Raw genomic sequence first — 11,266 nt, 5'->3', positions numbered from 1 at the left:
AAAATATTTGTCATGAATATCGACGTCTAACTTTTATAAAATTACTAACTGACTCGGCAAGTGTTGTCTTGCCGCTAAACGCTATTTAAAAATAGGGGTTGGTGGTAGAAGGGTGAAAACTTAGGGTTCTACGTATTTTTCAACCCCAAATCATAATAAAATAAAAAATAAATAATTTATCTAAAAATTAAAAAAATATGTTTAGGGGTGGACTACCATTATCATTTTGGGGATGAAAAATAGACGTTGTTCGATTCTCAGACCTACCCAATATGCACACAAAATTTCATGAGAATCGGTCAAGCCGTTTCGGAGGAGTTTAACTACAAACACCGCGACACGAGAATTTTATATAATAGATGTAAATATTTCTAGATTCACAAACGATTTGTAATTCCTCGCTCAATCTCCATCATCATGTCTTCGCAAGTCTACATGGCATGGCATTATTGGAAAAATCATCTGTGTTCACTTGGTAGGTAGTGCATGCCAATTCTGAATAAATAATTAAAACTACTTTATGCTATATATGAGCTCTGGTCACTTACTCACCACAGGAACACAACCCTGCTTGAAAGCAGTTTTATTTAGCTGTGATCTTCTGTAAGGTCGAGGACTGCCCCAATCGGGTTGCTCCAAATTTGAGCCTACCTCTCTGGAAGTGGAGAAAAACTTGTAATATAAATCGATATAAGGCAAGCAAAGCCACATTAATAAACTATAACCTTACAGAGCGCTATGAGGGGTTATAAGGTCGTTTTAAGTGTTAAATAAACATGAATAATTTGAAAATGTTTTGTCGAATGTAGAAAAGGTTTTTATTAAATTTTGCTCTATAAATATGTAACTGTGTAGTTACACAAGTATATAAATTATTATGTATAAAAATTCCATTGTTTATGTAAATACTTACCTATGTATACGTCACACCATATTTTATTTACTTTAATAGAAATATAGAAGTATGTGTAATGATATATGTATATTTTTTTAATCGAGGACCAGCGTTTTTCGTCATAGTAGTTTAGACGATTACTTTTAAATTATAAATGTGTACTTTTTTTAGTTTGGACGGTTTTTTTTTGTTTGCGCGCTTAATTATATATCTATATTAATATTAAAATTGCTGTGTGGTTACGGCATTAAAGAATAAAGTTACCCCCTCTCTTCCCGTGGGTGTCGTAAGAGGCGACTAAGGGATAACATAGTTCCACTACCACCTTGGAACTTAAAAAGCCGACCGATGGCGGGATAACCATGCAACTACTGGCTTTCACATACACAGGCCGAAGACGTCTTCGGTGCGACAAAGCCAGATCTGCGGTCACCAACCCGCCTGCCCAGCGTCGTGACTATGAGCAAAACACACGAGCTCACGCCATTTTTGGCTTGAACTTGTGGAGACCTATGTCCAGTAGTGGACTGAGATAGGCTGATGTGATTAATATTTCAAAAAGAAAGAATTGATTTTTGTTTGCTTGTGATGGATAAAAGTACTGGTTCTATTTTAGTATTCCATCCACTATAAGAAAACAACGTTATCGTCACTGATTGACATAGGCTATATATGTTTTATATCGTAAATAATCCATGCGGGTGAAGCCGCAGGCAGAAAGCTAGTCTTTACTATACTCGAATGCGTGTCAGACTATAAATAAAACATCAAACAATACACAGCTGTACCAATACAATACTATTTCGACTAATACTATTCTACGTAAAAAAAACATTACCAAAAAATATTCACCTTTAAAATACAATTAAAATAACGTCATATTCCACTTGGATAAATATATTCACTATTGCTTTAGCTATAATAAAGTCTTTATTTAGTACTAAATAAACAATGGAAAATTTTATTGCTGATCTATAAAATAACAGGGTCTAATGATTAATTGTTAATAACTTTTACTGAGGTAGGGCACAGCAGGAATTTCCTGCTCAAAATATGGAGCAGCCCGACTGGGGTAGTACCTCGACGTTACAGAAGATCACAGCTAAATAATACTGCTTTCAAGCAGTATTGTGTTCCTGTTGGTGAGTAAGGTGACCAGAGCTCCTGGGGGGATTGGGGATTTGGTCGGCAACGCGCTTGCGATGCTTCTGGTGTTGCAGGCGTCTATAAGCTACGGTAATCGCTTACCATCAGGTGAGCCGTACGCTTGTTTCCTGACCTAGTGTTATAAAAAAATGCCTTATTACTGTTAGGCAAGTTGACATGACATATTTTTAAGATAGTTCTTATTTCGCATCACTTCAGCCTGTCACTTGTTGGTCATAAGCCACTCATAGTTTGCTAAGTTTGCGTCAAAGGTCCCGATTGTCCGTAATCCTCATCCAGTCTGTGTCAGCAATTTCGCAATCATCGGTCCAGATAAGGGCCTTTACTGCTTTTGCCGAGACGCGGCCTCCAGTTCAATTCACGGTCATTTCGATTTGCTGCTTTTATGGGCTATGTCGATTACTTTCGTTCTCTTGCTGATAGTCGCATTTATAATAGTATGAGAAATGAGACTTCTGCATTTAAGCATTTAATATCATTTAAGCATAGTACCTAATGCTTAAGAGGTACTTCAAGCATAGTCCGTTCGAAAGAACGTTACAATAAGAAACACTATTGAATTGTCATTCCTTATACCATATAATTTTAAGCAAAATCTTAGGATGTCAACTTGTTTATTCTATGTTATTAATAATATAATGTAAAGAATACGCTTCAGCCTATAATATCCTGCTGCTGGGTAGAGGCCTCTTTCCCTGGGTGGTTTCCCTATGTAGGAGAAGGATCAGAGCTTAATCCACCACGGTGGTTCAATGCGGGTTGGCGGATATATAAGTGGAATTGTGCTATCCCTTAGTCGCCTCTTATGACACGCACGGGAAGAGAGGGGGTGGCTATATTCTTACTGCCGTAACCACGCAGCATAAATATCTTTATGGCCAATACAAATGTTTGTCATGTATGGGGATCGAACCCGTAACCGCCAGCGCAACAGCCAAAAACCAGTGCTGTGACCGTTGCGCCAATGGGGCGTCAATAAAAAGAATAAATATTTGTTAATTATAAATACAACACAAAACTATTGAAGCATTTTATTAATTCAAATAAAAACATGTACCATGTAATGTTATTTTACATTCGGCTAATTTAATACATATGTAATTGAAGTACACATCGCACCCTTAATAAAACAAAGATGTAACTCAAAAATCGCAATTTGTGGGAATTGGCGTTTGAAGTTTAGCACTTTTTCCGCATTGTGTTTGATTAAAAATTACCAATTATTTGTAATGCTTTTAATGACTTTTACTATTGATATCAGTAGTTTAAAGTACAGAGATTAATAGAATAATAGAAAAACAACTGTGTTAAAATCTATAATAGCTGTAAAATGGAGATGAAAAAAAAGTTCCGACTTAAATCTCCTTATGCCAAAAATTACTTAATATTTTAGGTAGTATTTCAAAAAAAATCTCTTTAGTATTAAAACATAACAAAAAGTTTTGAAAATAAATCACAATATTTCGTTTTATTATTATTTAATTGCAATTATGACGTTGTATGTACTAATGCATCATTTTTTTATAAAACGAAAACTGAAATTTATCACCTTTTTTTTAAATTAAACAAATTTTTATGAATCATCTGATATTTATATATCTCTTTATGGCTACAAATATTGTTTTTTAAACAAAACAAAAGCTATATACTATTATAAGAATTAGGTACAATTAGTCTCCAGTAAATATCTCCTAAAATCACAAATAATTACTAACCACAAATAGTCTATATATAAAATTCTCGTGTCTCGGTGTTTGTAGTTAAACTCCTCCGAAACGGCTAGACCGATTCACACGAAATTTTGTGTGCATATCGGGTAGGTCTGAGAATCGAACAACATCTATTTTTCATACCCCTAAGTTAAAGGGGGGGGGGATTAAGGGGGTTAATAACATATATGGCAAAACAACGTTTGCGGGGTCAGCTAGTAAATAGTATAAAAATCAGCAGTCTCTTCTTTCTTATATTGTCTATCATCTTGTTTTTTCTCATTGTTTGAATTATCATATGATACACATAGATCACACTGACCTTTTTTTGGTTGGTGAAACCCTAAGTTAAATACCGTCGGAATCAACATTTTCTGCACATTTGAATTTACATTTTTCGGTACATGTATCTTTTATAAAACGAGCTGGATTTGTTTACGAGCTTTTGACACTGACGTATATGATTGGCCTATGTTTCTGAGCCGTTTTGCTCTAATTTGATGCAATTTTTCAACGTTTAGTTACCTTTTGCGGCCCCTACACATATTTGTACAACTGAGCTTCTTAAAGCCGCAGAGCGACCTGCCCTAAAAGACTTGACAAGACTCTTTAACACTGACATCCATCGAGGTACTACGCCGGAGTTGTGGTCCAGGAGTGTGGTGGTGCTGTTCTTTAGGAGAGGCGTTAAGTCTCTGCTGAAGAATTACAGACCGATCTCACTTCTGAGTCACGTATATAAGCTGTTTTCGAGGGTAGTTTCGAATCGTCTCGCCATAAGACTCGACGAATTCCAACCACCAGAGCATGGGTTTCGAAATGGCTACAACACCGTAGACCACATCCATACTGTTCGGCAGATTATTCAAAAGACAGAGACATATAATCAGCCGCTGTGTATGGAATTTGTGGACTGCGAGAAAGCCTTCAACTCTGTCGAGACCTGGGCTATCCTGGACTCTCTGCAGAGATGTCATATCGACTGGCGATATATCGTGGTACTGAGATGTATGTACGACGCAATGACGATGACCGTTCATGTCCAGGACCAGAGAACAAGACCTATTTCCCTGCGGTGTGACGTAAGACAGCAAGATGTAATATCACCGAAACTGTTTACCACTGTGCTGGAGGATATCTTTAAGACCTTGGATTGGGGGGAACAAGGCATCAACGTCAACGGTGAATACATCTCTCACCTTCGTTTCGCCGACGGTATCGTCATCTTCGCGGACACGTTAGATGAGTTAGGCCAAATGCTAGCCGGTCTAAACGAGTCCTCCCGACGTGTCGTTCTCTGTATTCATACAGAGAACGACACGTCGGTCGTCATTAGAAACGAAACTACCGCGAGAGAACGAAAGTAACCGACATAGCCCACAGAATTAGCAAGTTGAAGTGGCAGTGGGCTGGTCATCTGTGTCGCAGGACCGGTGGCTGTTGGAGCAGACGCGTCCTGGAGTAGAGACCGCGTCTTGGCAAACAGTGTGTGACGTTTTCTGGCCCGTTGGGCCGACGACCTACGTAAGATTGCCGATGTAAGCTGGATGAAGATTGCGGAAAACCGGGATGTCTAGCGCGAACTTGGGGAGGCCTATGTCCAGCAGTGCATTGCAATAGGCTGAACTGACTGACAAATATTTGGTTTATTATTGCAGTCAGAGTCAGAAGAACTTTGATTTTCAAACAAAATTTCTTCTGTTGATAGGCTTATTAAACAACGTATTAAAATCTACAGGGGATCGTCGTCACTCAGGTCGACGTCACTTAGATCTGTGTATGCTGGAGAAATATTGTAACTGGCCACACTATTTTAATTTAGTCGCTCTCTCAGCTGAATTTGCTGCCTCTCACTATTTTGTGGTGAATTGGTGTAAGACGTCTTTTTTTTACAATCCGTTGTAACGTTTTGTGGGCAGGGTTTTGGGTAGGCATTGAACTATTGGAGCTTGAAAAACTGGATGAAGATGAGCTAGAAGAGCTTGACGATGATGAGCTAGATGAATCGGAACTAGATGAAGATGATCTTGAAGACGAACTAGAGGACTGTAAATGGCTAGTATTATTTAGGTGTCATTTTTCTCGTCAACTCATAAGTGACAGTAAAATATTGAGTCGGTGTCATCATTTTCGTCAGCTCTTCAGTTACCTTTTTGGGCTCTGGAGATATATGTATTTTGTTGATTTTCCTCTTCAACCTGCATAACTTCTTTAGTCTAAAATAACAATAATTGATAATACTGTAGTATATTTTAAGGATGAATAATAATCATAATTATTTAACGTCAAAGTAGCAGGATTGTTGAATGACAATGATCTATTCAGTCGTTTTGCCGTAAAAGAGTAACAAACATCCATCCATACGCCATCCTCATAAACTTTCACATTTATTACAGTAATAAGATGAAAAAAAAAATTATAACTTATTACACTATTATGTTTATCTTATAACTTTTACGCTCGATACGCTGTAACTCTTCATTGTGGTGTTCAGTTTCTGATTGTGGTATTAAACTTAAAAAAAAATGTGAGCTCTAAGACGACACAATTTTCAAAACCTATACAAATAAGCACAACAGTTACAAGTTATTCTTAACTTTTACACGAAAAGGGAATTAATGTTGAAAGTTTTTACTTATCTTTCGTCATTCTAAATAATAAAAAGAAGTAAACAAAAGTAACTTTTATAAACAGCCTTATTTATTACAATAAAGTGATACTTAATCAATTACTCCAACAACTAAGGCATATATTCCAATACAAAACTGAAGTGTTAGGCGTTAACTTTGTAAAATTTGTCAATTTTTAAAACAAAAACGAAGTAAATCCAAATGTCATCACATCGTCATCAAATGCGTTTTCTGAGAGAATGAAGTATAACAAAAATTATCTTTTTATTTTTAAATAATAAAATATTCCATATTTACCTTTTAATCCAATATCGAATTACTTGATGTTATTCAAAACGACAGAACTTCAATCTACGCTCACTGCCGGTGCATCTCTGAATCACGCCACTTTACAAGAACTGACTTGTCAGCTCCAGTTGATAGAAAAGAGAGCAACAATCGCGTATCTCTCTGTATCTTATAGTTAAAACGCCGGAGTCGAAGTCTACCTATTCTTTACGCGACGAAGACACGTTTGGTTGTAAAATCTCCAAATCCACAAATTTTGAGTTACATCTTTGTTTTATTAAAGGTGCGACATGTAATATATCTACATACAATAATGAAACAACATGTAAGTTAAAACTAAAATTTTTAATTGATTTCGTTACAATCAAAACGGTTGTTTCAAAATGTCATAAGTTTAATTATTTTTTTTTTAATCAAAAGAATCTGTGTCATTGACAAACAACTAAGTTTAAGTCTTTTTAGTTAAATCTTTTTTGGATTAAATGTAGTCATTGGTAAGAGTATTATTAAAATTTTCAGTGATAATATTTGTCAATATTTTTGGAATTACTTTGTTTCTATAATGATACCATCTTATGGTTTTATGTCGTCTACAATCTTTCATAATATTAAGTTTAAAAAAAAGAGTGTCCTTGAGACCACACGACTGAAGTAAAACTTTCTATTTTATATTTCCGTTCGCTTCGCCCGATCACACTTTTCGTAATACTCTCGTTACGCATTCACCAGCTAACTCCCCAAGTCAACTAAAGAAGTTTTACTTCAATGAAATATGTCAATGTACTTTAGTATATTTAAGACTGCTAGTAACGCAGTTGGTATTGATCCTGCTTTGCATTTGAATTGTGGATTTCACCTCGAGTGTGGTTGTAATATTTGTTTCTATATGTATTATGTATATTATCTGATTTAATAAAAATATATAATAAACAGCCAGTTGTTAGTTAAAATCCAAGAATTAAATTGCCTGATATATACATTTTTTAATAACGCGTATTTACTTATTATTATTTACTTGACTATTTAGCGTTAACTTACGCTGTATTACTTGTCGATGTAATTGAAGTCGGTATTTTTTTTTCGTTTGCGAATAAACACAACTAAATATCGCGGCAATTGTTCTTAGCATACGTTTTTTTTTGCATTAACTTTAGTGGGATGACTGGTTGCTTGGACGCTTTTTGTTCTCTTTTCATAAAAATGATTACCAAAGTACCTAATTTGTAAAAAAAATATACAAAAATAGATAGTTTACATTGTGTATAGCGCAGCGGGAGCTGTCACATTGCAAAATTTCGCAGTTTCACTTTATTTTATGCTTCCGCGTACCTACAGTGTGTCCTTTATTTTTTTTTTGTTTCTATTATTTTAATATTTATGTATATAAACTTTTAAACAAAATTATTTTATTAATAAATATTAATAAATTTTAATATGTAGGAAGTAGGAATTTTTATTGAAAGCAGTTTTATCCCTTTTCTCGACAGTCTTTACTAGATTTTTATTGATTGATTTTAACGTATGAGCGTTTGAAACACTTGAAAAAATATTTTCTTAAATTTACATAATTATCATCATGTATCAGTAAAGTGACCTATGAAAGTAAGCATTTTAATGTTTTTTGCCTGAAGGACGATGGTCAAATCAGCTGCCAACCGCTATAAATCAATGCTGTCTTATTCAGTAGCCAGAATTTGTGTCACTTACGCTAGCGGCGCACCATTGAATCGTTTTTTCACGTTGGTAGCACCCCGAGTCAATTCTTTTCATATTTTTTTTTGGTTAAGTTTTTTATTGTGAATTCATAGAAGAATCATAAGAATGCATAGAATTCAAAGCAGAGGTGGTCGTCGACCTTCGTTTTTTAAACGTTTTGTTCGTCTTACTAAATTGTAATAGCGAAAGTTAAATCAGGTTGGATATTTTAATTGTATTATTTCAGTGTAGCTGAATGGATTTGTGTGTATTTTGGAATGTAGATAGCCGGAGACCTAGAATAAAGCATTTAAAACTATTGTTTATCTCGAAATTCGTCATTAAAAGGAAGTAATGCGACTGAACCTATTATAAAACTAATTTAGTTAGTCATTCGTATAAACTATATTATACAAATTTTTAAAATAACGATAGCGGTTGAACAGGCGTTTCGAATGTTTAAAAAAAAAATATAGTAACGTCAAAAACAAAAAAGTATCTTTGCTACTTGGGCACGCAAAAAGTAGGCACAAGTCGGCACGAGGCGCAGCTGCCTTGCTTCCTCTTCCGAGAAAAAACGCTAACCAAAATATTGGATATCAAGTGCTGTCACCAAACAAAACCTTGCATTTTGCACTTTTTTTTTTTTACAAAATGCGGGTGAAATACTTTTTAGAAAAGCAGAAAGTTATATCCAGATGAGAAAATATGTATAAATGGTTATTAGTTTTTTTTATACCACTAGGTCGGCAAACAAGTATACGACTCCCCTGATGGTAAGCGATTACCGTAGCTCATAGACGTCTGCAACACCAGAAGCAACGCAAGCGCGTTGCTGACCTTACCCCGATCCCCCGAGCTCTGGTCACCTTACTTACCATAGGAACACAATACTACTTGAAAGCAGTTTTGTTTAGCTTCTGTATGGTCCAGATACTTCCCCGGCTTTTTTATTTCCAAGGTGGTAGTGGAACTGTGTTATCCCGTAGTTGTCTCTTACGACACCCACAGGAAGAGAGGAGGTGGCTATATTCTTAATGAATAACTAATAATTTTAATGAAATAAATTAATAAAAATTAATAACGAATAAATGCAATGAAAATAAAATTGCCATAAAATTGATTTCAATTAATTTTAATTTATTTTTTCTTGTACGTCGAAATGTATCTCCTGTTATCGTATACAAAATACCATTCTACATTGGTTTCTGTATTATCGGCATATGGGCGGAACGCAAAACCTGCGAATAAGGAGCTTATACTGTATTTACTCGTGTTTACTTAGTTTAAAAAATTTAAAAATTAAAATCAATAAAATCAAGTTAGTTATTCAACTTACTAATTTATATAAACAGGCAAATCTCGTACATATAAATACATAACTATACATACATACCTACATATAGGTATTGTGAAAGTGAAATAAAAGCCTTTGAAAAGGTAACGTTATTTTGAAGTAACTTTACTTTCCATTTTAACGTTTGTATAGATATTTCGCAACGGAAGTATTTTAATGACTTTTTGCTTTATTTGTACCCTTTGTTTTTTTTTATTATTTTTACGATTCGGTTGTCAATCAGAGTATCCCACAATACTACGAATTATTTGCAAGAAGGGCTATAGACAATACTAAAAGTAAAAAATGCGTGTCTTTGTTCATTAATTATAACGTTGTGCATTGTGTCAACTTCCTATGTTGTAAAATAAAATAAAAATAAAAAATACATTTGTAATTTTTTTTTTAAGTTTTAATGGTTTTATAACTGTTGTTCTTAGTGTGTCATTTTTACTAAAAACTAAGATGTATGCGTACGTGGCTCTAAAATTCCTAAGATTCCTATTTTTTTATATAACAAGGTCGGCAAACAAGTGTACGGCTTACCTCATGGTAAGCAATTAGTGTAGGTTATAGACGTCTGCAATACCAGAAGCATCGCGAGCTCGTCCGATATCAGGTTATCGTACGCTTGCATACCGACCTAGTTGCATTGAAAAGGCGATTAATTACATATTAAATATATTTTGTTTTTACATATTTTTTAAATCTTATGACCAATTAATACAGTGTTCATTCATAATAATAATAATAATAATAGCCTTTATTTTAACAATCTTATACAATTTTTTTAACATACTATTTTATATTATACATTTTTTTTTGTTCTTTAGTTAATTACTAGTTGACAGATTGTCTTGCTTTCTAGCAAAGACCTCCCTTAGAGCTTTCCATAGTGTGCGGTTATGTGCTTTTTGTCTCCAAACAGATCCTGCAATACTTTTAAAATCGTCTTCCCACCTGCGACATTGCCTTCCTTTCCTTCTTTTAAACTGTCTTGGACACAACTCTGTTATATCTCTCGGCCATTTTTCTTTTTTATTACGAATTATATGACCTGCCCATCTCCATTTTAATTTCTTGATAAATTCAATAATATCAGTCATAATTATAGCCAGCCATAATTTTGATGTTGAGGATGCTTCTTTCCATGTTGTGCTGGCAAACTTCTAGTTGGCGAATGTTATAACTAGTCAAACTCCATTTTTGGTATCCATACGTCATGACAGGTAAAAATACACGTGGCGAATATATTCTTTTTAGCTTTTATCGGCACGTGACAATTTTTCATAATTTCTTTGAAAGACCAGTATCTTTTCCATGCTAAGTTAATTCTGTTGTTTATTTCTTTCTTTGTTTATTTTTATTTATTTCTTTATTTATTTAATATTCGGAAAACCAACAGCACAAATAACAACACATAGCAAATTGAACTAAACAACATTTGGCTAATGAAAGGTCTTCACGTATAAGAACTAGTACATAAATAAACATATCATGCGGACAGAGTAGTTGCATGTCAAGATATTATTACATAACCTTTTTT

Source organism: Melitaea cinxia, chromosome 2, assembly GCF_905220565.1.
Source record: "Melitaea cinxia chromosome 2, ilMelCinx1.1, whole genome shotgun sequence".
Lineage (NCBI taxonomy): Eukaryota > Metazoa > Arthropoda > Insecta > Lepidoptera > Nymphalidae > Melitaea > Melitaea cinxia.
The sequence above is the reverse complement of the archived record's forward strand: the minus strand, read 5'-3'. Positions refer to the sequence as shown.